Source organism: Apteryx mantelli, chromosome 3 (assembly GCF_036417845.1).
Source record: "Apteryx mantelli isolate bAptMan1 chromosome 3, bAptMan1.hap1, whole genome shotgun sequence".
Lineage (NCBI taxonomy): Eukaryota > Metazoa > Chordata > Aves > Apterygiformes > Apterygidae > Apteryx > Apteryx mantelli.
Genome location: NC_089980.1, coordinates 36,624,695 through 36,645,476, shown reverse-complemented (window position 1 = coordinate 36,645,476; position 20,782 = coordinate 36,624,695). Strand labels below are relative to the sequence as shown.

The 20,782-nt window shown below is 38.9% G+C and overlaps 1 long non-coding RNA gene across 1 annotated transcript in view; it reads right to left on the bottom strand.

The window, feature by feature from the left end:
* LOC106490462 (uncharacterized) overlaps nucleotides 1–19,631 on the bottom strand; it is a 129,368-nt gene extending 109,737 nt beyond the window's left edge. The window contains exon 1 of the long non-coding RNA XR_010883687.1: nucleotides 19,581–19,631. This is a non-coding gene — a long non-coding RNA (uncharacterized lncRNA). The remainder of the gene's footprint in view (nucleotides 1–19,580) is intronic.
* Between the last annotated feature and the right edge of the window lie 1,151 nt (nucleotides 19,632–20,782).

Genomic DNA, 20,782 nt, shown 5'->3' with positions numbered 1-20,782 from the left:
TGGCACTACCCAGCTCATGGAATTGCTAAATATGTTGTGATGTGAATAAAACAGCACTCAGTCCAAATTCCTTTCAGACCAGCATGTTATAGAGATGTAAATATATACAAAGTGTTAGAACCAGTGGAGAGTCAGGTTGACTTTACAGGCTAAGTAAGACTTTGTCAAAACATTTTTTAGGTTCCACTTTTCTCGTAGCTTCTCTTGCTGCTTGTCTCTTTCTCTCCATAAAATTTACTAGCGTGTCTCTATACTGTTTTAGGACATATAAGCCTGAACTTAATGTAAAGTAGCTAGCAATGGTATCAGTAGCAGCAACATAAAGTGCTACATGCAGGATAGTTGCCCAAACTACCTAACTTTCAAGGCATCTTTTTTATCCTGTGCAGAGTTCCATGTGGCTGGACTACAACACCTGCAGGAGCCAGCTAATTGTAAGCAATATTGCCAAATGTTCATGAGCTGCGTTAAGTAATGATGGCATGGCAGTAACCACGGTGTAGCCAGACCCTTGAGATTAGGACTTATCTAACATTGCTACCTGATACCCCAGTAATTGCAAAAGAGCGCAGTCATCACATCCTACATTTATACTGACGACTAATAAGCCAAAGAGTGCATCTGAGGTCAAACTACAAGCATGATCCAATCCTAGCCATGCCTCAGCCCTTGCCATATGGGAACCAGGTACTAGAGTCTTTCACTAGGGAAAACTGCAGATCCCCTCTCACTACACATTATTCCAGACATCTCTGTGTGGATACTGCAGTATTTTTTTTATTTTTAACAGTATGAGGCACTTGGCTGGGAATTCTCCATGCTCTAATGTGTGTTTGATTAAAAATTTAACTACCTCCTATAATTTAATTGTAAAATGAACATTTCCTGCTACTGCAAATGATGTTTCCATGGAAACTGCTCACGGTACTGTTGCTACAAAATGAAGGGTTTTTATTAATGGATCTTTCTATTTTTTTCTGAATTAAAAAATAGTTCTAGCTCAGAGTCCTGAAGTTTCAGCATTTCTTATTTGTTGCAACAAAGTATATTCAGAGAACACAAGAAATATAAAACAGGCCACAGTACTACAGTAGAATACAGTGGCCTAAATTCTTAGCTCTATAAAGGCTGAGAAAGGGCAGTTGAGGGACTAGAAGTGGAGGTGGAATTACATTTTCTCTTTAAAATTGTTCATGCAGAATGAGGAAAGATATCTATTAAGGGATGAAACATTTGTATTTTCATAAGATTATTGCAGGCTGCACTGATCAGGAACATTTTGAGTACAGTAGGAGACTCCTGAAAACCAATTAATTTATGTCATCAATATAATCATCAGTGTAGGAAATATTCCTCTGGACTTAGAAGTGTTTAGAAGCACTATTAGCATTAGGGAAATGTCCAAGACAACTCCTAACTTTCTGATCCAGCTGGTAACAACATGTATGCTTAGCAGCACCTTTCTACAGATAACCACGTGAACACAGCCCATAGGGCTAGATCCTATTTTATCATGTTAAACTAAATCACACTGTGTCTACAGCTATTGGGAGTAAGTGGACGCCGAATCTTTCACATTACGAGTCTTCCACACAGGAGAAGCTTTCTGAAGACTGACGCAGGATTTGTCTGAGGATAGTGGGTTAGAGGTCTCATACAAGTGGGAGAAATGCTCAGGAGGCATACCTCCGACTTCCATGCCCACAGATAATCTCCACTGCAAACAGGTCGTGGGGTGGGATGGTCACTAGCCCCAGCTCTCTGAGCCCACACTCCGGGCTGTGAATATCAGCTGGGAGACTGGCACGTGAAACCTCCCGTTGTGGTGCACAGATGGTAGCCTACAATGACTGCTCATAAAGAAGGTGTTTGAGCTAGTCTTCTAGAAGCTAGTTCATACTTTCTAGTATGAATTTGTTAGCCCAAAGCAATGGAAAGAGAGGAATTAAAGGGAGGATCCTATTTTAGGAGAGAGCTCAGAGAGGCTGAGCTCCAGCTACGCTAAGGTAACTGCTAAGGGGATTTTCCCTTTCAGAGAGGCAGTGCTGGGAACGTCGTAACTCCCAGGAGCAGGTAGATATTACGCAGCTTAGACTGCATCTCCAAGGTTTCTTCTATAACACCTAGGATTAAAGACATTCTTTCTAAAAAGAAGAGTATTAAAGGACAGGTGTCATACAATGCACACCATCTCCTTGAGATCTATGCAGACTTCTAATTGGTAAGTCCTGGACTACGAGTAAAGAAAACTGTATCTACAACCTGTTCTGACAAAAAAAAAAAAAAAAAAAAAAAATCACATCCAATAGAGAAACAGCAAGGCCTTGTCCAGAAGTTAAACTAATATTTAAAACAGAAATACATCTGCATTATAGGATGCATACATGACAATTTTATTTACTCTTCTGCCACTGACTGCAAAATGGTCTTCTTCATCCCCTTCCTTTGCATTTTTGCTGTTAATTAGCAAGTTTAGAGAATAGAAAGCATATTAAAAGGAGTCAAGAGGAGGCAAATATCTGATGATGTAAGACGCCACAGCAGTTATTAAAGAAATCCCACCACAGCTTAGCTAATTATATCTAGAGGTTGCAATTTGTTACTTTTGATCTAGGCTTATATAGCTTTCTCTTCTCTTATTAATTGATTGGTTCAGAATTTTCTGAACATTGTATGACCTTTGATGCAGCTGCGCTTGGTCTCTTTCATCTGTTTGCAGAACTCCATTTAACAATACTACCAATGTTAATGACAACTGAAGTCTTGATTTCTGAGAGTGCTAAAGTCTTCTTAGACACCGGCTATCAGTCAGAGCGGTGTCTGCTGGTTCATAAGGCTTCCCCAGTGAGTCTTTATGATTTTTGGAAATTTGAGAGGGTTAATGTATCACATGTTCTTTCCTGAGTTTGCATTTAATCTTAATATCTGAATTTCACTAGGCAGCAAATGGCTCAGACTGAAAATTCCTATAATGTTCAGATTGGTCTGAGGTTGCTAATACCAGATGATCAGCACAAATGAGTCTTAATATCTGTAGTATCACCTGAATTACCTTTAAATATTGCTGCCTTTGTTCTTATCCACTAGCAAGTAACCACCATGTTTTCTAAGGCTTTTCATGTTAGATTCTTTCCTAGAAGATGACATGAGTATGAGGTGTTTGCCACACAGATTTGCAAAACAGATTTGGGTTCATGTTTTATCTGGGAATCTTGAGAGATAAAGGTCCATAGTATCTGTATCATTTACTGTGTACAAAAAACTGTTACTTGTCCATTGGGAAATCATGTCAAAAAGTATTGTCAAATTTCAGAAAAAAAAAATCTTGTTTTTCTTCTACTGATTACATTTTTTGGATCATATTTTTCAACTTACTCAGCTGATTTGGAAATGAGGAGAGCTAGCAGCACTTTGCCAATATCACAGAATTTAATAATACACTTGCTAGGTGAGGAACTCAAACAGGTTTCCTGGGGCCTCCTGAATTTTACAGCTTTCAAGCCTGAAAAAAAACCCAAAAACTGTCTGCAAAAACTATTTCTGTGACATTGTTCAATGCAGATAGGAGGAGGAGGAGGAGGAATAGGGCTTACATCCTGGCAAAAAGACATTTAAAGTGGCCTTCCCTTCTGCTGACTTCACACATTCACCTTTACTTCAATAAAGCTTTACCATTTTCTGCGATACAATCTCTCCCTTTGCAGAATGTAAAGAAAGAACTTTCTTTCACAGTCACTAGGTATTGCCAGTCACTTGTTAAATGAAAAATTGTCAGAGACTGTCCCATGTTCTCCCTGTCCTTTGTGTGGCCAGTCCTATGCTTGTCCCTCCGTGACTGCAGTGACGATAGGATTGATTACTCACATAGGTCTGCTGCTGACAATAAACTGTTATCTCCACTAGACATACCTTGATAGGCCATCTCCCAGCTATGGCACTGAAGTGATTCTCTTCTATGACCATTTACACCAAAACCAAAACCAAAACCAGTACTATCACTGCACAGAATATAATAATCAGAGCCAAATCCTGCGGGTTGTTGGATTTCCAATTAATCTTGGAGGCTCTTTGGGCTCTGGCCCTCAAGACCTATGTTTTGATGTGTTGCTTCTGTCATTATCTTAAGGTGTAATGTCATAACTTAGAGACTGACTGGCTAAAAGCTCCTAAAAGCTATTTTACAACAAACAAAGGAAAGAGAACTTTGTAACTCAGTATTTTTCCTTAGCTGCACAATAGAACTCAGTTCATTCCCATTTTCATATTTTGCCTATAGTTTCATGGTACAATATATCTCTATTGTTTTTGCTTTAATCTTAAGGGACAGTAAAAGTCTCCCTCCATTCACCCCCCCATCCCTGTTTATTCCAATACAGGTAAAAAATATATTTCATAATTAATGTCTTCAGAGCTGACAGTCTGAATTCTTTCTGGCTCATTATGCACACTACAGCGGCATCTGTCTCCAAGACTGAGGCAGTGTGAAACAGTCAATATGGCACACAAGAACCCTGTGAGAGAGCCCACATAGAGAAGGGACTTCTTTTGGCCAGCAGAAGCCACCTCTGTGCTATTCCTTTAGGGTCAGGACACAAAAATAAGTTGTTTTCTGAAGCATGGACCCTGATAATCCTTACTCTTGAAGAATGGCTCTTTCATTCAGTCTTCTGTTCTACTTCTCTTTAGTAGTTTTAGTAGTTTTCTTGCTGCTTGCCTCATTCTCTCTGCCTTAATATCCTCATTCTTTCTCTACTACACTTGGATGAAGCATTAGGCAGATGTTCTTAAAAAATGAAGATAAAATTACATTTAGGGATAATACAGTGTCCCTTAAACTCTTTGTATAGTGTTAGGAAATTCCTTTTTATTTAACGCTGTTTTCGCAACTAGTAATTACGTAAATATTACTTAGATCATCTGACTTCTCAAAAGACGGCAAATTAGTGAGAAAGTTCTTAATACCTTTGACAGAGATTTTATGTCAACCAAGTCTGTAATACATGTACAGGTAAACTTCTTCCGTGCCAAACAGGAACTAAGGATGAGTGTAGAAGCTTTGCACAAGCAAGCAGAGCATCAAGGCTTTGGAATCACCTCAGAGGAGTGCTTCTAGCAGCAGGAATTGCAATCAGCTCTCTTAACTCATATCCATAAAGGTGTTGTGATATAAGCCCATACTGGCTCTCTTAAAATTATCACATAGGTCTTTTTTAAAAAGCAAAATCTTATGTGACATTTCAGTATTAAAACACTGAAGATCCTTTCTATTTAAAGCCTTGCTACAAAGAAGGATTTTTAAAGCAGCTAAATAAAGTAGCCACCCCATTTTGTTTAATGCATGAATGTTGTGACTCAGGATTGCTGGCGACAGCTATCTTCAGAGGGCTGAGTCAATTTATAGCTTCATAAAGGGCAACTGATAATGACCCAGTGCTTATGCATTCCATTTCTGCTATTTTATTGATCAGTGTAGGTGTCTGAATGGTGATTTCCCCCTGCCAGCTCCACTGTAATAACTTGTGAGTGCCTTAAATATTAAATAGAGCTGAAAGATTTGTTTTCCACAAGCAGGGGAATCCCATTGTTTTAGCCCTCGCAGGGTTATTGTGTTATGAATAATTGAAGAAGATGAACTGAAAGCTTAAGGCTCCAAGCAACTCTCCCACAGATTTGAGAAGATCTGGTGAGAAGCAAATGGAAAATAATCCAAAGTTTGGCTGCTTGTTTCATTAGCATTTTAAAATGGATATTATTCTCATAAGTAAATTATAGTTTGCAATAAACAAATCAGGAAAGCTGATCTGGAGAGATTCCACATACTGATGTCATCAAGATTTCCAATACTCTATTCAGTTTTCTTGGCACGATTCCTAGGAAACGAAATCATTCTGATCATAAAGGACAGCAGAATCGAAGCAGGGAGATTTGTGAAGCAAGGTTTTGTACAAACACAGAAGGCACCGCAGAACAAGTCAATCTTCTAAAGCTATCAGTGTAATCAACTGGATTAGAAATAAAGATTTACAAACATTTCATGATTAACTTGTAGCTGATTAACTGTAAGCTGCAAGCTAGGCCATGTTTCACCAGTCTGGAATACATGCCTGTGCTCAGAATTATGCCACTGTAAACAAGGATGTGTTTACAATACTTCCCATGTTTTTCTGAAGATAAATGGCCAAGATTTAAGTGAACATTTTTCATTCATGGACTTGTCAAACTACTGTCAGTCAACACAAAGGTGAGGTGTCTTCCATGTTGTTCCAGCCATTTAAAATGGCTATGAAGTAGAGATGAGTGGTGATTTGAGCTTGGAAATATTTCTGTCCCAACACTAAAATGGCTGAAGTCCTGTCCTTCCTAAGCCAGAGACGGAGGAGTTCCTAAACTTTTGAATCAGTGCTAAGAAAGCAAACATTTTTTGTTTAACTGTCACAAAGCTATGAGCCGTAATTTCACTGTAAACAGATTTTATTCACTAGAAATGCATTTCCTTCCTTCCAGCCAACCTCCAATACTTTATGGAGCAAGAAAATAACATTGGCATACCAGCCATTTCTTTAAAACAGAGTTGCATTCACATTAAAGAATTCCAAAATACATTATATACTCATCTTTTAAGGGAACAGTCAGGTATTTTTAAATGTTGCTGCTGAATTTTAAGAACAAGATGAACTGTGAGCTAACCAGTACCATTTACACCAAGCTGTTATGGTTTCCAGTTAGAAATTTCTTATAAGACATCATGACCACCAGTAAGAATTTTTGAGCAAGTTTAATAGGCCAGAGCTCAAAACATAAGGAAAGCACCATTCTTGAAGAAATCATGGTGTTGCAGAATGCATAACTTTGTTTTTTTCTTATGAAGTTGTTTGCTTTTGGCTTTTTGTGCATAAAAGAAACACTCATAAATAATGGTTGCCATTAGCACCTAATGCTAGATCTTAAACTGTTGACTTGCTTTTACTTTCAGCATTTGATAAGTAAGGTTCTCCCAATCCTCTGAGGAGAGTATCAGAGGCCTACTAAAGGTTCATCCTCAAAAATTATATTACATTGCTCAAGCCACCTATAAAATAATCCATGTCTTTCACCAGCACATTTATTATTGTATCTTTTTTTTACACATGCAAGGACTGTTTACATGTTTTCCATGTCAAAAAATTCTCGTAGTACTCAGTAAGGTATGGATATTTCAACTACATAAAACCTCCAGTAAAATTCAGCAAACTACAGGGAGTTAGAATAGACTATCACACACAATTTAAACTGTAAGGAAAAATTAATATAGGCAAAGTAACCCTTCTTTTTTTTTTTAACAAAAAGACTAAAGAATAATGTTTTTGTACAAGACCCTTCTGGTCCATAGTGGGATCAAGAGCAGCACTGTGATTATTTGCCTGTTGGACTCTGCTGTCCTGGGTTGTTCTTTCTGTTTTTGTGGAATAATCAGAAACTGCACGGTGAGAAATTAATAGCATCACAAACAGAATCAGTCATCCTCTTTTTCTGCCTTTGGGGGCCAATTTGTACAGTCATTTTTCTTTGCAGTCTGCGAATATTTTGGAGCAGGATTAGGTGGTTCTGCACAGTGAACTTGCATCCTATGTAATGATTCCCTGCTCTGCCTGGTTCTCCCATAACCATTTCCGTGAATTTGATTCTCCCTATATATTTGGTGGTGGAGAGAAGCAGATGGGCCACATTTACAGAGCACCTCTGGATCCCAGAGTACTTCAGAGATTTAACAAAGCTGGTTATATCAGCAGGCAAATAACCCCAGACCATGAGAGCAAATGAGCGTTACTGAATATGATGATTCTGTCCATTTCAGTTAATATACTGAACTAATACAAATAATGTGCTCTGATGCTGGGAGAGTTAGGGAGTAGCTGAGGCAGGGAGCAATTCTGTCTGAATAACTGTCTTCTTTTCAACTTAATCTCTGAAAAAATTGATGAAGTAGAGCCTGCAGGCAAACCATGGTTGATAAGGTGCCTGTGGGCCTGATAGGATGCCATTAAGCTAAATCTTAGTATTAATGATTAAAGAGCCAATGAATCTGTTGTTTTATTTAACTCTGTGAACTGCTTTTCACATCGCAGCTGTTGGATACAGAGATTAATTGATGGATTATTATGTGTCCTCACAGCTTCAAACGTATTAACCTTGAGAAGCCTTTTACAGCTATCATCTGAATTAAAAAAGAATTTTGCACTAAAAATTCTGAGAAAATCAATTTTCTCCTCCTTCCCTAGAGGTGCTTATCACACGCTGTATTAGAAAGAATTATATTTAAAGGTTGTTTTCCTGTAGCTACAACCTTTTTTCTTTTTTTTTCTTTTAATTCCCCTTATTGGTAAAGCTGACCAACTTGTGAGTAGCTTTTTTTTATCGAAAGTGGTACCTTTTAGGGAATACAGTAACTGTAGAAATACAGAGTATTACATTTACAGAGTAGCCACATCTACTGCTGAAATACTGGCTCTGCTGTGAGACCGCTGGCTACTGGCACATCTTTTCTTCCACGTGTAAATCCCCAGCACAGGAATACAGAAAGGTCAGAAAAGGTGCCACATGGGGGCAGCTGCAGAAACGCAGGTCCCCCCACCGGGGGCAGGCGCCGGGGCCCCTGAGCACCCGCCGGCGTGGAGAGCCTGCCGTGGCCAGCAGCCCTAGCACATCAGCCCAGCAAAGCCAGCAGCTTGCCCCTCTCTCCCACAAGGAGCCCCCAAAGAAGATGCAAAGGCTTTCAAACCGAAGAAGAAAACAAAATTTCATCAGAATATGAACTAGAAACTTTACTTTTAAGGCAGAGAAAACTCAGAGCAAGTGTATCAGACAGAAAAGAAATAAGGAAGGTTTGCAGATAACTTTCCCACCCGTATCAATGCAGGCCAGACCTTGCTTTGAGGCTTGGTCACAGCTGTCTGTGACTATCTGAGTGGCTGCAGTGTGTGTTCAGGCCGTACTGATCCCTAGATGGTCTTGCCATTCCCTCCGAGGCCTGGCCACCACCGTTTCTTAGCCTGTCTGCAAGCCGCGGGCTGTCCACCCCATCCCTAGCCTGCCGCATCTGTCGGCCTGAACCCACTCTGCCCTGAGCACCACCCAGTGCTTCCCCAGACGGGGCCAACTCCTGTCCCCGGTGATCCCATAAAGCAGCACAGCAGACCCAAATAACACGCAGACAGCATCTGCCCGTGGACACATGCAGCTCCAGAGAAGCAAACCCAATCGTTTCACCTCCCATTTCAGGAAGAGGTGGAAAAGACCGAAGAAAACCATTTCCTGCTCTCTGGACTTATTGGTCTCCTCTTGTCCATTATTTTTACCCAAATACGTACCATACAAAAGAAAGATCTCGTCAATACTAGTCTGGGGCCTTCTTTTGCCTCTTTTGATATAGGGACTGAGCTGTCGTGATGTTTGTAACCCTTTTTGTATGGCTTCTGCCAATGGAAGCCCAGAGCCTGTATGAGTATGTTGTCTGGGCTTCTTTGTGGTACGCAAGTCTCGCGTACTCTCCACTGAGGAGCCAGGACACTGAGTGCTGCTGCAAGCACAGGTAAAGCTCATCATGCTTCCCAGCAAAGTGGTGCAGGGGGCTCCCCTTGTTAAAATTCTGCCCTCGGAGGGAAGCTTGCTTCCGTGCCTTGTTCCTCTGCCCTGAGCTAAAATTGCTCTTATTCCAGGCACTGTAAAATCGTCTTTGTCAGAAAAAGGCTTAATCTTTTCCTTTCTGTCTAGCACAGTCATAACTGTAACTATTATATGCAACATGATTTATACACATGATTTTAAGGAGAGCAGAAAAATGTGCTTTAAAAAGTGTATTTTTTACTTTGAGAAATAAAGGCAGCTTCAAGCTTTGAGTAGACTATCTGCCTTGAGCACTCTGGGAAAAGATTTTCCATAAATTCTCTTACCATCACCCCCTTCCTCCAGGCACCACCTAGTCCGATAGTGCTCCAAGAACAGTGGCTGAACATTTCTTGCAAAAGAACACACTTTATTGGTTTCCCAGTAAATCTGTTCCGTACTATAGTGAGACATAAATTTCATTTATATAGGAAAAAAGTTCTCCAGGATAGTCTTTTTTTCCCTTTATAGCTATGTTTGAGCTGTACACAGGATTTACCATGTCCCTTTCATGTTTCTTATGAATGTCTTCCCTAGAAGTATGGTCTTTCCCTTCAGTCAGGCATTTCTATTCTATATTTGATTGCTTCCTCTGAACTCTCCTTACAGAGTTGTTTAAAGACACCACAAAATCTAGGTGTATATATATAGAGAGTCACCTTAGAACTTACATTATCTTCCTCAAGCCAGGGTAATTACAGTCTCCTTAAAAAGAAACCAAAAATATTCTCCTTTTGATAATATGTAATGCCAGCAGATAATTTCTAAACATGCGACTCATACAATGAACATGGTTACCTTTTTGTAGGAAACACAAAATTTGCTCAACTTTAAATCAGTAGCATAGAAGAATAGTAGACTGCAGTACATAACAATCAAATGTGAACTGATACGGATACAGGTCTATAGTTTTCTTCCTATTGGTCAAAATTTCAGTAGCAATCCTGTCCTTTTTGATTTTTGGTATTCTTATAATCAAAAACATGTTCTCAGGAAACTGCTTTCAACTGAAAAAGCATCCTGCAGCATAATTTAGGTAAAGATTCATATTGCCCAATAACCCTTTTTAACATTTCTCAAGAATAAAACCAGAAGCTCCTCATAAAACTCACATGTGAATTATGTGACAAGCATGGGTGAAGGGACATAGAGAGGTGATTTACCCCCAATGCCTTCTCCTTAGGAACTTTAAGCACTTCATAAACAGAGACAAGCACCATTGCAGAGCTGCAAGGCAAGAAAAGATTAATTGTTTTGCCCACAACCACATAAGGCAATGACAGGAACATAAATAGAGCTTAGGAATGTCTTCCTTGAGAAATAGTGAGAGGACTGATGGCTGTCATCTGTAGGTGTGTCTGTACCATATGGAGGTGTATGATTGCCTCCATATCTTGGAATTACATCATTAAGCTCTGCTTATACTCCAATGTTTCCAGTAAGTTTATTTAATTTAAAAATTCTCTGTGTAATTCAGGAATTTACAGGGGAGTGTGAGTGACAGTTACTCCTTTTGTACCTATAAATTATATGCAAGCCTTGTAGGGATAGGTGAAAATGCACTGACAAAGAAATGCATAAGCCAAGGAACAGCTAGGAATTTAGCCATGTGCTATGCATCAATTCCCAGCTTCAACCAGACATTTACCTACCATAACAAAGGACACCCTGCTCATCAATACATTCATGAATTTTACCTGACCATTTACTTGAAAGTAGAAAAAAATGCAGGGAATAACAATTCAAAGCCAGTGATATGAGGAGAACAGAGCAGGAAACACCTGGAAACGGCATTTAAAGAAAAGAGCACAAGGGTGAGATATAGTATCATAAGTGCTGGCCAACATTTAAGGATCCATCAAATATTTTGCAAAATTATTGTTAGCAAATCCATTTATGAGTGTGGGACCTCAGATGCAGCCAACGTATTCTGAAGCTGAAAAACAAGTGTACAAAATTGCAGCAGGATTATTTTAGATCAACAGGGTTAAGAAGATGTTTTTGAAAATGTGGCCTCCTAAGAGGGACACAGATTTCGCCAAATAGTTCAACTAGTAAAACAATAGCAATAGATCAGCTTTGTCAGGCAGATTCCTCATGGGAAAACTTTAGTTTTGTTTCAGATGTATAACTTAGGAGTCAGAGACATACTTATTTGTGAAACCAACAATGGGAAACTTCTTACATATGTATCACTGGGCCGATTTTAAAAGTTAGAAAATTTTCTCTCTGTATTAGGAGCCACATTTTCTTTAAACTAAAGACAAAGTGAAAAATGAATCTCCGAGCTGAACGTAATAAAGTCAGAGCCAGCCCCTATATAGTATCTGAACTGGCATAGAAATTAATTTATCAAGTACTATTGACAATTTCCCCTGAAGACTGAATACTCTGTGGACTAACTGGATAATATAAGAGAAATGAATACAGTGTCAGCACAACTCTGAGGGCTCTCTTAAATCCTAAGAGAGTCCATCTGCAGTGAACTGAAAGAGGGTACATGAATTACTGTCCAAGAAAAAACATCAGAATACACCTAAAACAAAGAGGACAAAGACAGACTTGTCCACAGTCCTTATTTTCTGATTTGACAAATCTGATGGGGTCCTCTTGACAGTTACAGTACTGATAATGTGAATGCATTAGACAAATAGATTCTTCTTGTTCAGCAAGATTCAGAAATGATTGCTAAGCATCATTCTTCACATATGCCAGTTAATGGCCATTCCAGTTATTGACTCTAAGTTGCAATAATGCTATTTAGAGACAGCTCATTTAATCTGTGTAAATAGGGTGACACAATAGGATGGACCAAATTCAGAGGTCTGGTTAACTGGATACAACTTCCCTGCTGTAGTCACCTGGACTGCGTGGTTTGTGCCTACCCAACACAGACCAGGATACGACTGTCTTTGAGCACTTACGCTACGATACTTCCATCTGCCACTCTGAATCCATGGAATAATTCAGCTTTCATAGTACCATCTGAACTGGAACATTTTGAGGAACTGGCTTGTATTTTGGGACTACTTGGCATCCTTTTCTTATTCAAAAAATTAAAGTTATTTTAGGAGGAGAAGCACAGTCAATGAAGGTTTTTCCAGCTCACTGCTTCTCTCTGTTCATGCTTTTGAGCTAAGCTGCAAATAAATGAAATCAAATGCTCTTGAGTGCTGGTCAGCTACTTGACTTGAACCCTTAGGGAGGGTGTTCTCAGAGACCCTGACAGCTTTTTCAGGTCTTCCTGACCTTCAGGTTGCTGAATTCAGAAGGCAAAAAGGTCAGCTGCAAAGGGTATTATTCTGTTGTTTCACCAGAAGCATACAACTGTCAAAGTATGGAAGACATATCTTAAGGACATTGCTATCAGTGGTACATCAGCACTTCCCTACCTCATGAAACAGTACCCAAAATTTGTAAGGCAGGCCTGAGAAATGCCATTTGCCTGACTATCATAGAAGGTGTGCTGGGGAGATAAAATGGCATTTCCTCCACCACCTGGATACCAACTTGTCGTATGCCATTCACAGGATGGGAGCCTACCGAGCACTGTCAGGGAGACAACGGGCAGCTTTTCTCATCGAGTGAAATTACCATGGTGTTTTCCTACCACCTGAAGTGAGCTCATTGGCATAGGCACAGATTCAGGCCAGGGAAGGGATATAAGAAATGCCCTATGTAGCTGCATTCTAGGTGCTATTGATGACTAGCTGATCAGAATGATACATGAAACTTAATTACTTAAAACTTACTTTACTGTGTAAAAAAAAAATCTTGCTGCCTGACCATGGACAGTTTTTCCTTTAAATTAGCCTTTAAATCAGGAAAACAAAAACTGAAGAGCTATATCATAATTGCAAAAGGAATCTACATGCTTCTACAGACAGACCAAGCAGTTTGTCTGACAGCTGGAAAGCATAGTTTTTAAATGCACATAAACAAGGCTAATGTGAGTATGTTTTAGCATATAATGTTGTTGGGTATTGCACATACAAACCTAAACCCCTAGTAAACTGAAGCAAAAATATACAGGTAGCAAAACTGATCATGAACCTACAAGCATCACTATTTAAAACACACTTACTATCATAATGTATAAATGGCCCATTGGGCTCTTCCACATGAGTAAATTCCACACTGAAAACAGGGTTCATAAACATTTTGGATCCTGCTCTCTATTCCATTAAACCCATTTTATGACCATGCAACTCCATTATTTTGACTAATGAATAGTAAATAGGCAAATCCATTTGAAAACAACCTATTGATGAAAATGAGTACAAAGTCGTGCAGTTAATAACCTTATTATAAATAAAAGTGCATTCAAAGAAAACCAGGATTCTATTAAAAAAAGAGATTTTTGTTCATAATGTTGTCTATTTATCACAGTTGTACCCTGAGATTCCTGCTAGATGCTGCAGGGATAAAATAGAAGCCCTGACTCAGAGAGTATGTAACCAAAGAAGATGAAACAAAAATCTAGGAAAGTGAGGTGATTTGCCCGAAAATGCACAGACCACAGAGCTAAACTTGCAAAGAGGACAGCTCTCTATGGTGCATCTCTAGATGGTGCATGGCTATGCAGTTCTTCATCCTCAAGCCTGGCCACCTCCCCAATTCATGGATTATGTCAAGCACTACAGGCTAAATCTTTTTGTGTACAGAAGAACCCGTTTTCTTCTTCTAATTCTCTAAGTTAATATCTCATACCTCCTGTTCATTGCTAGCCTAACGTTAAAGTTGACAAAAACCTTTACAAATGCTCACCAGTAAAGCTCTCACAGTGTCTAAAGGTGCTGTAAGCATCTGAAAGACTAAGCCATACCTGGTTAATATCACTTCATCTGTTGAGCTAAATCCAGCTGGGTTTTCAGAGCTTAGCTAGCATGTTAGCCAGGCAAGGGAAGAAGGGGAGGAAGAGGAAGCAAGCACATGCAGCAAGCTTTAAAGTGGAAAAGTTTTAACTGTTACTCTTCATTTGCAGCCTTTCTGTGTAATAATAATAAGGCAATTAGCTATTCATTCACAGACCGTATGGGCACACAGGTAAAGCACTAAATTTAAAAATTGAGACCATCTAACAGGGTCATAAAGGACATATAATTTTCTTTGGCTTTAACCAGCATATCTGGAATTTGCTCAGTAAATATTTTAGCACTGACGCTTCCATCTGAATAGCTTGATCAACAAAGGAGAATGTGAAATATTCCAACACACAGAAATTAATAAAACTTCTAGACAGGAATCTGCAGTCTGTTGAGCAAGCTGCAAATGTATTTGGACTTATTTCAGAGAGGTTCATTATCTCTGAGCAGAAAATGGTGAACTACATTTAAAGTGATTTTTATTTCAGGAGCAGTAAAATGTTATGAAAAGGTAATAAATGTGATCATTTAAACTAATATTTCAGATGAGTCCCACAAATGCAATGAGCATTTATAAAACAGTTTCTTCTGGTGAGATATTGATTTTAAGTTAAATTAATTTACTTGAATGCATGAAGGACAGTGGATTTAAGTAATAGGAGGGGATCCAATATATGCAAGTGTCTTGGAGTTTAGGATACAGGCTGTGGATCACCACTCCTCAGGTGCAGGTTTAGATCAAGTGCAAGAGAGTGGATTTGCCACACAGGGACACTTGGGTGGTGCACAGGGATTCGCCATCCTCTCAAAGGACAGGAGAAGAAGAATGACATTGCCATTCTGTTACTGCATTCCCTTCTGCTTCACAGACATGCTCCATCAGTAAAAAAGGTAAAAATCCATTAGTTTGTCATGCATCCTCACCCAGGCTGACAGTTTGGGTTTTTTGCACTCTCATTTGGTTATTTTTTAAATTCTGTCCTCCATCCACTATTCTAAAAAAGTAATTTATGCTGTGATTTGGTTTCTCCGTACCAGAGGTACATTGCCATAGAAATGTATAGGGGTAATACATCTACTTCCTTTCTTCAGCTCATGTGGTATGGTACCACACACCGTTCAGGAAAAGAATAGACATAAATCTAACTGTGTGAGAATGAGAAAATCTGCTGTGTCTTGGAGTTGTGCATTTGACCTGAAGATAAAAAGCAGTAGTATATTTGGGCCTGGGTTGTTTCTGATGAAAAAGAAGAAAACTTCCCTGCAAAGGTACAAGAAGATTTCTTTGGTCTTCAGAAATCAATGACTGAAATATATTCTGAGCAGCACTACAAGACCTTCCTAAACCGGGGTTTGCTTTAACTTCCACAAAGATGTTACTTCCAGAATATCACCCTATGAATCAAATGACCTGTTTTATCTCTTCTCCACAGTAGATAAAAACTTTTTTTCTTATAAACCATTAAGCTTTATTATGCCCACTATGCGAAGTCAGTTGCTTTTGCTTTATTAGCCTGAAACCAGGAAATTTATTTGTATTTCCTTAGCAGGATGTTGGTTTCAGTAATGAGCAAACCATCAGGGCATTACTTTTTGCAATATCTTTCTGCAAGTTCTACATTTTGAAGAAAACCTGTGTTCAGGGAGAAAAACCTCATATTAGCCTTGAGAATGATCTTGCATATTAGCTTTAAGAGAGTTTATTCAAAATGTTGGATTTGAGAGGAAATAAATCCAGTACTTTCTAAAATTTTATGTTGAATGCCACTTTTTTAACAGATAACAAAAGCACTCAGAGGCAGGTTGCCTTGATAAGGAAGGGCTCTAACTAACCTGAGAGCTGCAGGAAAGGTGATACAGCAGGACACAGATACCCCAGGTCCCCAGGTTTTGTTTGTTTGTTTGTTTTGAATTAGAAGAAATAACTAGGCGGGCAGCTATTTTATTCTCAAGCCTGACAAATACGGAGAAGATGCCTCGGATTCTAAAGGGAAATCTATCCTGAGCAATGGTGCTCGGCACCAAGGAAGGAAATAATGACAAGCGTAGGGAGCTGAGCAGGCGGCGTTCATGGAGAAGGGAAGGAAGGGACGTGACAGGCTGAGGTCTGCAGAGGGAGCAAGACCACATACTACGGGCTGGCTAGCTCCGCCGCTGAAGGAGGAGGAGGAGAGCAAGCACTGGCTGACAAAGAGCAGGCTGAGCTGCTTTTTTGTACTAGTGTTCGCGAAATGGGCCATTTGCGATAAGCTGCTCAAACAATTAGTATTAAGGTGGGTAGAAAGGCAGACCAGAACAGTTAAAGAGCATGGTAAAGAACAGGTAAATTAACTCTGTTCAGGTCAGTGGGGCATGCCGAAATCTACCCTGAAGCCAAAGGAATCACTTCTGAATTAGTGATTATTCTTGAGAAGTCATGGAAAGCTGGCAGAAGGCAAGCACTGCCCTTTTCTTAACACAGAAGGAACTGAGGAGCTAGGGAATTATATATCAGCCAGTTCACTTGATACCCTGAACTAGATACTAGAACAAATATTAAACAGTCAATTTGTAAGTACATGGAGGATAATAAGGTGATAAAGTACAGACTCATGAGTGGACATAGCAGTTTTCATGTATATTAAAAATACATAAAAAGACTATAGTAGTTAATTATTGTCCAAGGTCACTGAGGGTGAAACAAAGAATAAGTGGTTTGTTTCACAGCAGGGAAAGGTTACAGGCTAGGTTGGCAGTTAGAGCAACTTCCTACTTAATAACAAGGGCAACAAAGTGCTGTAAGAGTTCCTGAAAAGGTTATGAAAATTAAACTGGAGGCCTTTAGTAGCATGTCAGCTAAACATCTGCTAAAGATCATTGAAATGTGACTTTGTCTGTCTCAGAGCAAGAAGATGAAATAGCAAACCATGGGATATCTTCCAGCTCTTTATTTCTCAGATTCTGTGTCATATATTTTAGGAGAGCTTTTCCCCCCCAGTTTCCAAATGCCTGTGTTTTTCTTTCAGATTTTCACATATTGATTTCAAAGGCAGCCCCAGACATCTATTATAACTCTTGCCAACTCAGAACTTTATGGGGAGAGTCAAGATATTCAATGACTTTATTAAGGCCTCAGTTCATAGTGTCATCTGATTTTATGAGAATTCTAGTTTTCACTTTAAAAAATAAGTACAAACCCCCTCAACCTTTCTAGTTCTTACAGCTATAGAAAAAAAAATTGAAATAGGACCAAAGTGCAATCTAAGGCACAGAAATCAAAGAGAATGAGAGTCACTTTTTGTAACATTGATTTTCTGAAGCTCAGTGAATTAGTTTTAAAATGTTCAGGATTGGCAGCACTGGTCATGAGACAAAGAGCAGTACATACTTTCTTCTAGTATCAAAAAGAATTTTTATTAAAAAAATGAAAAGTAAGCCAAATTTAAATTTGCTCCTCCTTGCTGGGTTTTAAAGCATCCTATTCTTATCTTGCCTTGTTTAAGAAATTTAGGACATTTTTCATCAGGAAAAAGAGACGCAACAAAGTAACGGGGATTTATTAAGCACACAGCTGAAGTCTTAGGCTCCTAATAAGCAACTTTTGCACTGCTGAAACAAAAGAAATAATACAAAAACTTTTAATTAGACCTCCTCCTCCAGGTCTTCCTGGACTACCTCTTGTCTCTTTGAATTACATGACAGCATGTAGCCTAACACATATCTATTCCTAAAACAGTTGATCACTTTTTTTTTTTTTTTTTTACTGTTTTCCATGTGTCCACCCAGAATAGCTGTAATGTATGCGAGGATATATATATTCAGTTGATTTACATGAGCATGACTGGGAAAGAGTGCAACCCATGATTATGATGCACTTGACATAGTGCTCAAGTAAGTTTTACAAGTTCCTCCCAATCTAAAAGGCATCATTTGATAGCTCATTCATGACAGGAGTATAGGGCTGTCACTACACTGTTGCTACAGCTACATTACTATATGCTATTACTCCACATGCATGTTTTTCTGCATTCACTAAACTGATACTAAAATACTGTATACATCTGAAAAAATTCCACTTTTTCTGTACTTCTTCTGTGCTGTTAGTGCTTTTTACTTTACAATGATCCATTTTAATGCTTTTTCTATTTTTTATTTGCCATTTAAATCTTGACTATTGAGTCAAGACTGTTTGACTATCATTCACTAAGTCCAGATTTACAAAAAGCAGCCTCTCATTCCACTGACCTTGTCTTGCATCTGTGCCTACATGTGCAATCAATTACTGCTCTGATCTATATCAAGAGAGTCTCCTAAATATCACTTGGTTATGCCTTAAATAGGTATGTATTCTGAACACAAATGCAAATAATGCTAAGCTTGACTCTATAAATAGTTATCACAAAACATTTGGGTGAATGATCATCTTCAGCATGAGAATATCTCTGTATGTTTAATGTCCAGCATTCTGTAGGATTATGCCCTGATTTGTAATTTAAGCAGTGAGGTTTGCACCTGCAACTAATTGTTTCCACAAAAAAAAAAAGAATGAAGGCACGTTTTAAATAAGCCCAAAGTAGGTCTGTGAGCTGAAGGAAGATGGGCAGAAACATCCTGAAGAAATTGAGCTCAGTTCTTCATATATTTATGAAGTGTCCCTTGTCAGGCCCTATGTGATTTATCAGGTATAAAACACTGTTTTAGTCCTAAGTCAATTCTTATTCTGGTGAACTTAAAGAATGGGCATGCAGGAACCAAAGTGACTTGCATTCGAGACAGAAAGTTATGGTAGGGCAAGCACCATAATAAAATTCATTCCATATATAAAATTTATAACTAGAGCGATGCATTTTAGGCAGCATGATTGTCATGTGCTGTGATGGTCCTAGAAAAATGTCAGTCTGAAAGATAAACCTATTTGTGCACATCAGAATGGAAAAGTGACTGTGTACTGCTTTCTCTATTCATTTCAACAGACTGTGTAATAGCATCATTTTAAATATTGTCCTGTGAGATATCCTTTTGTACCAACTTTGAGTGAATGAAATTGATTAAGCATTTCCCGACAACTGGAAAACATGGGAGAAGATTACTTACTAGCATTTTTTTCCTATGCACCATACCAGTCCCTCAAAAACAACAGCATATTAATTCTGTGAGGACGGTTAAACTCCACCATCAGCATTTTATTTCAAACCTGACATTTTCCCTTTGGATAAGGAAGAATGACAAGACATCTTGGTTATTTGTTCTTCACTGAGCTTCATCCATGCTCTCCACCTCCTGGTTCCCCATTCAAGCCTGGCCGTCTCCATAAACTGAACTGAAATAGAAAGAATATTTGACCTTAGGAAAGGAAGCGATGTAGACAAATGTTTTTTTCTCCTAATTTGAAAACAAATATTTTGAGGTATTTTAGCAATTTTGGACAAGTAGGGCTCCTACAACAAAATACAGGTAACTGTATATAGCACAATACAGGTATCACGCAAACTGGCAGGAAGAGGCTGTGTGCTGCTGAAATGTAGCCTACTGCCTCGCTCGCTTTCGTAAGCCTGCAATGGTCTTGCAGGACTGCTGAACTAATCAATTACTGCATGTAACGGTCTCAGAGGAACAGCTGCACAAATAGATTGAACATTATAGAGATCACAGGTGCTGGGATTTTGAGTCAATCTTCTGTGCAAGCACAAACACTTAGGGCCAGCGTCTCAGATAACACCCTCTCAGACAGCGTGGAAACTGGCTTACTGCAGTCATTTTAGCCATTTCTTACACTAACAGCCTACACTTTCTCAAAGTCTTATCTGCAGATCCACAGTGTAATGCTAACAAATCTCTCAAGATCAGTTAGGTTAGATCCTAATACTGGAAGAATTATTAGTGTAGAAAGGCAACAACTGTAAAAACAGGAAGGAAGGATACTTGTACCGAATATCTTCTTCTTTCTTTTTTTCGAAACCTTAAAAATGCACTATATAAAAATTGCTGTAGTTCTATCAGGAAAGCGCATAAACAACGTGGCAGGTGAATGCTGACTGGCAGTATATTTCTAGTATGTGTCATAGAAATACAAATGACCTTTTTTACATTTATAATCTGCAGAGGTCTCATGTTAAATGATGAAGCTGATAACGAAATTATCATTTCTTTTTACTCAAAGTAGAAAGATGGAGAAAAAGCTGCTCAGAAAAAGGAAGCTTTGAGAAGCTGTCATAAGCGAGAGTACCTTGCTCCTCAAACTACCCTATTCAGTTCAGAGGCATAAATTAGCCAGGATATCAAATCTGCATCTTTTA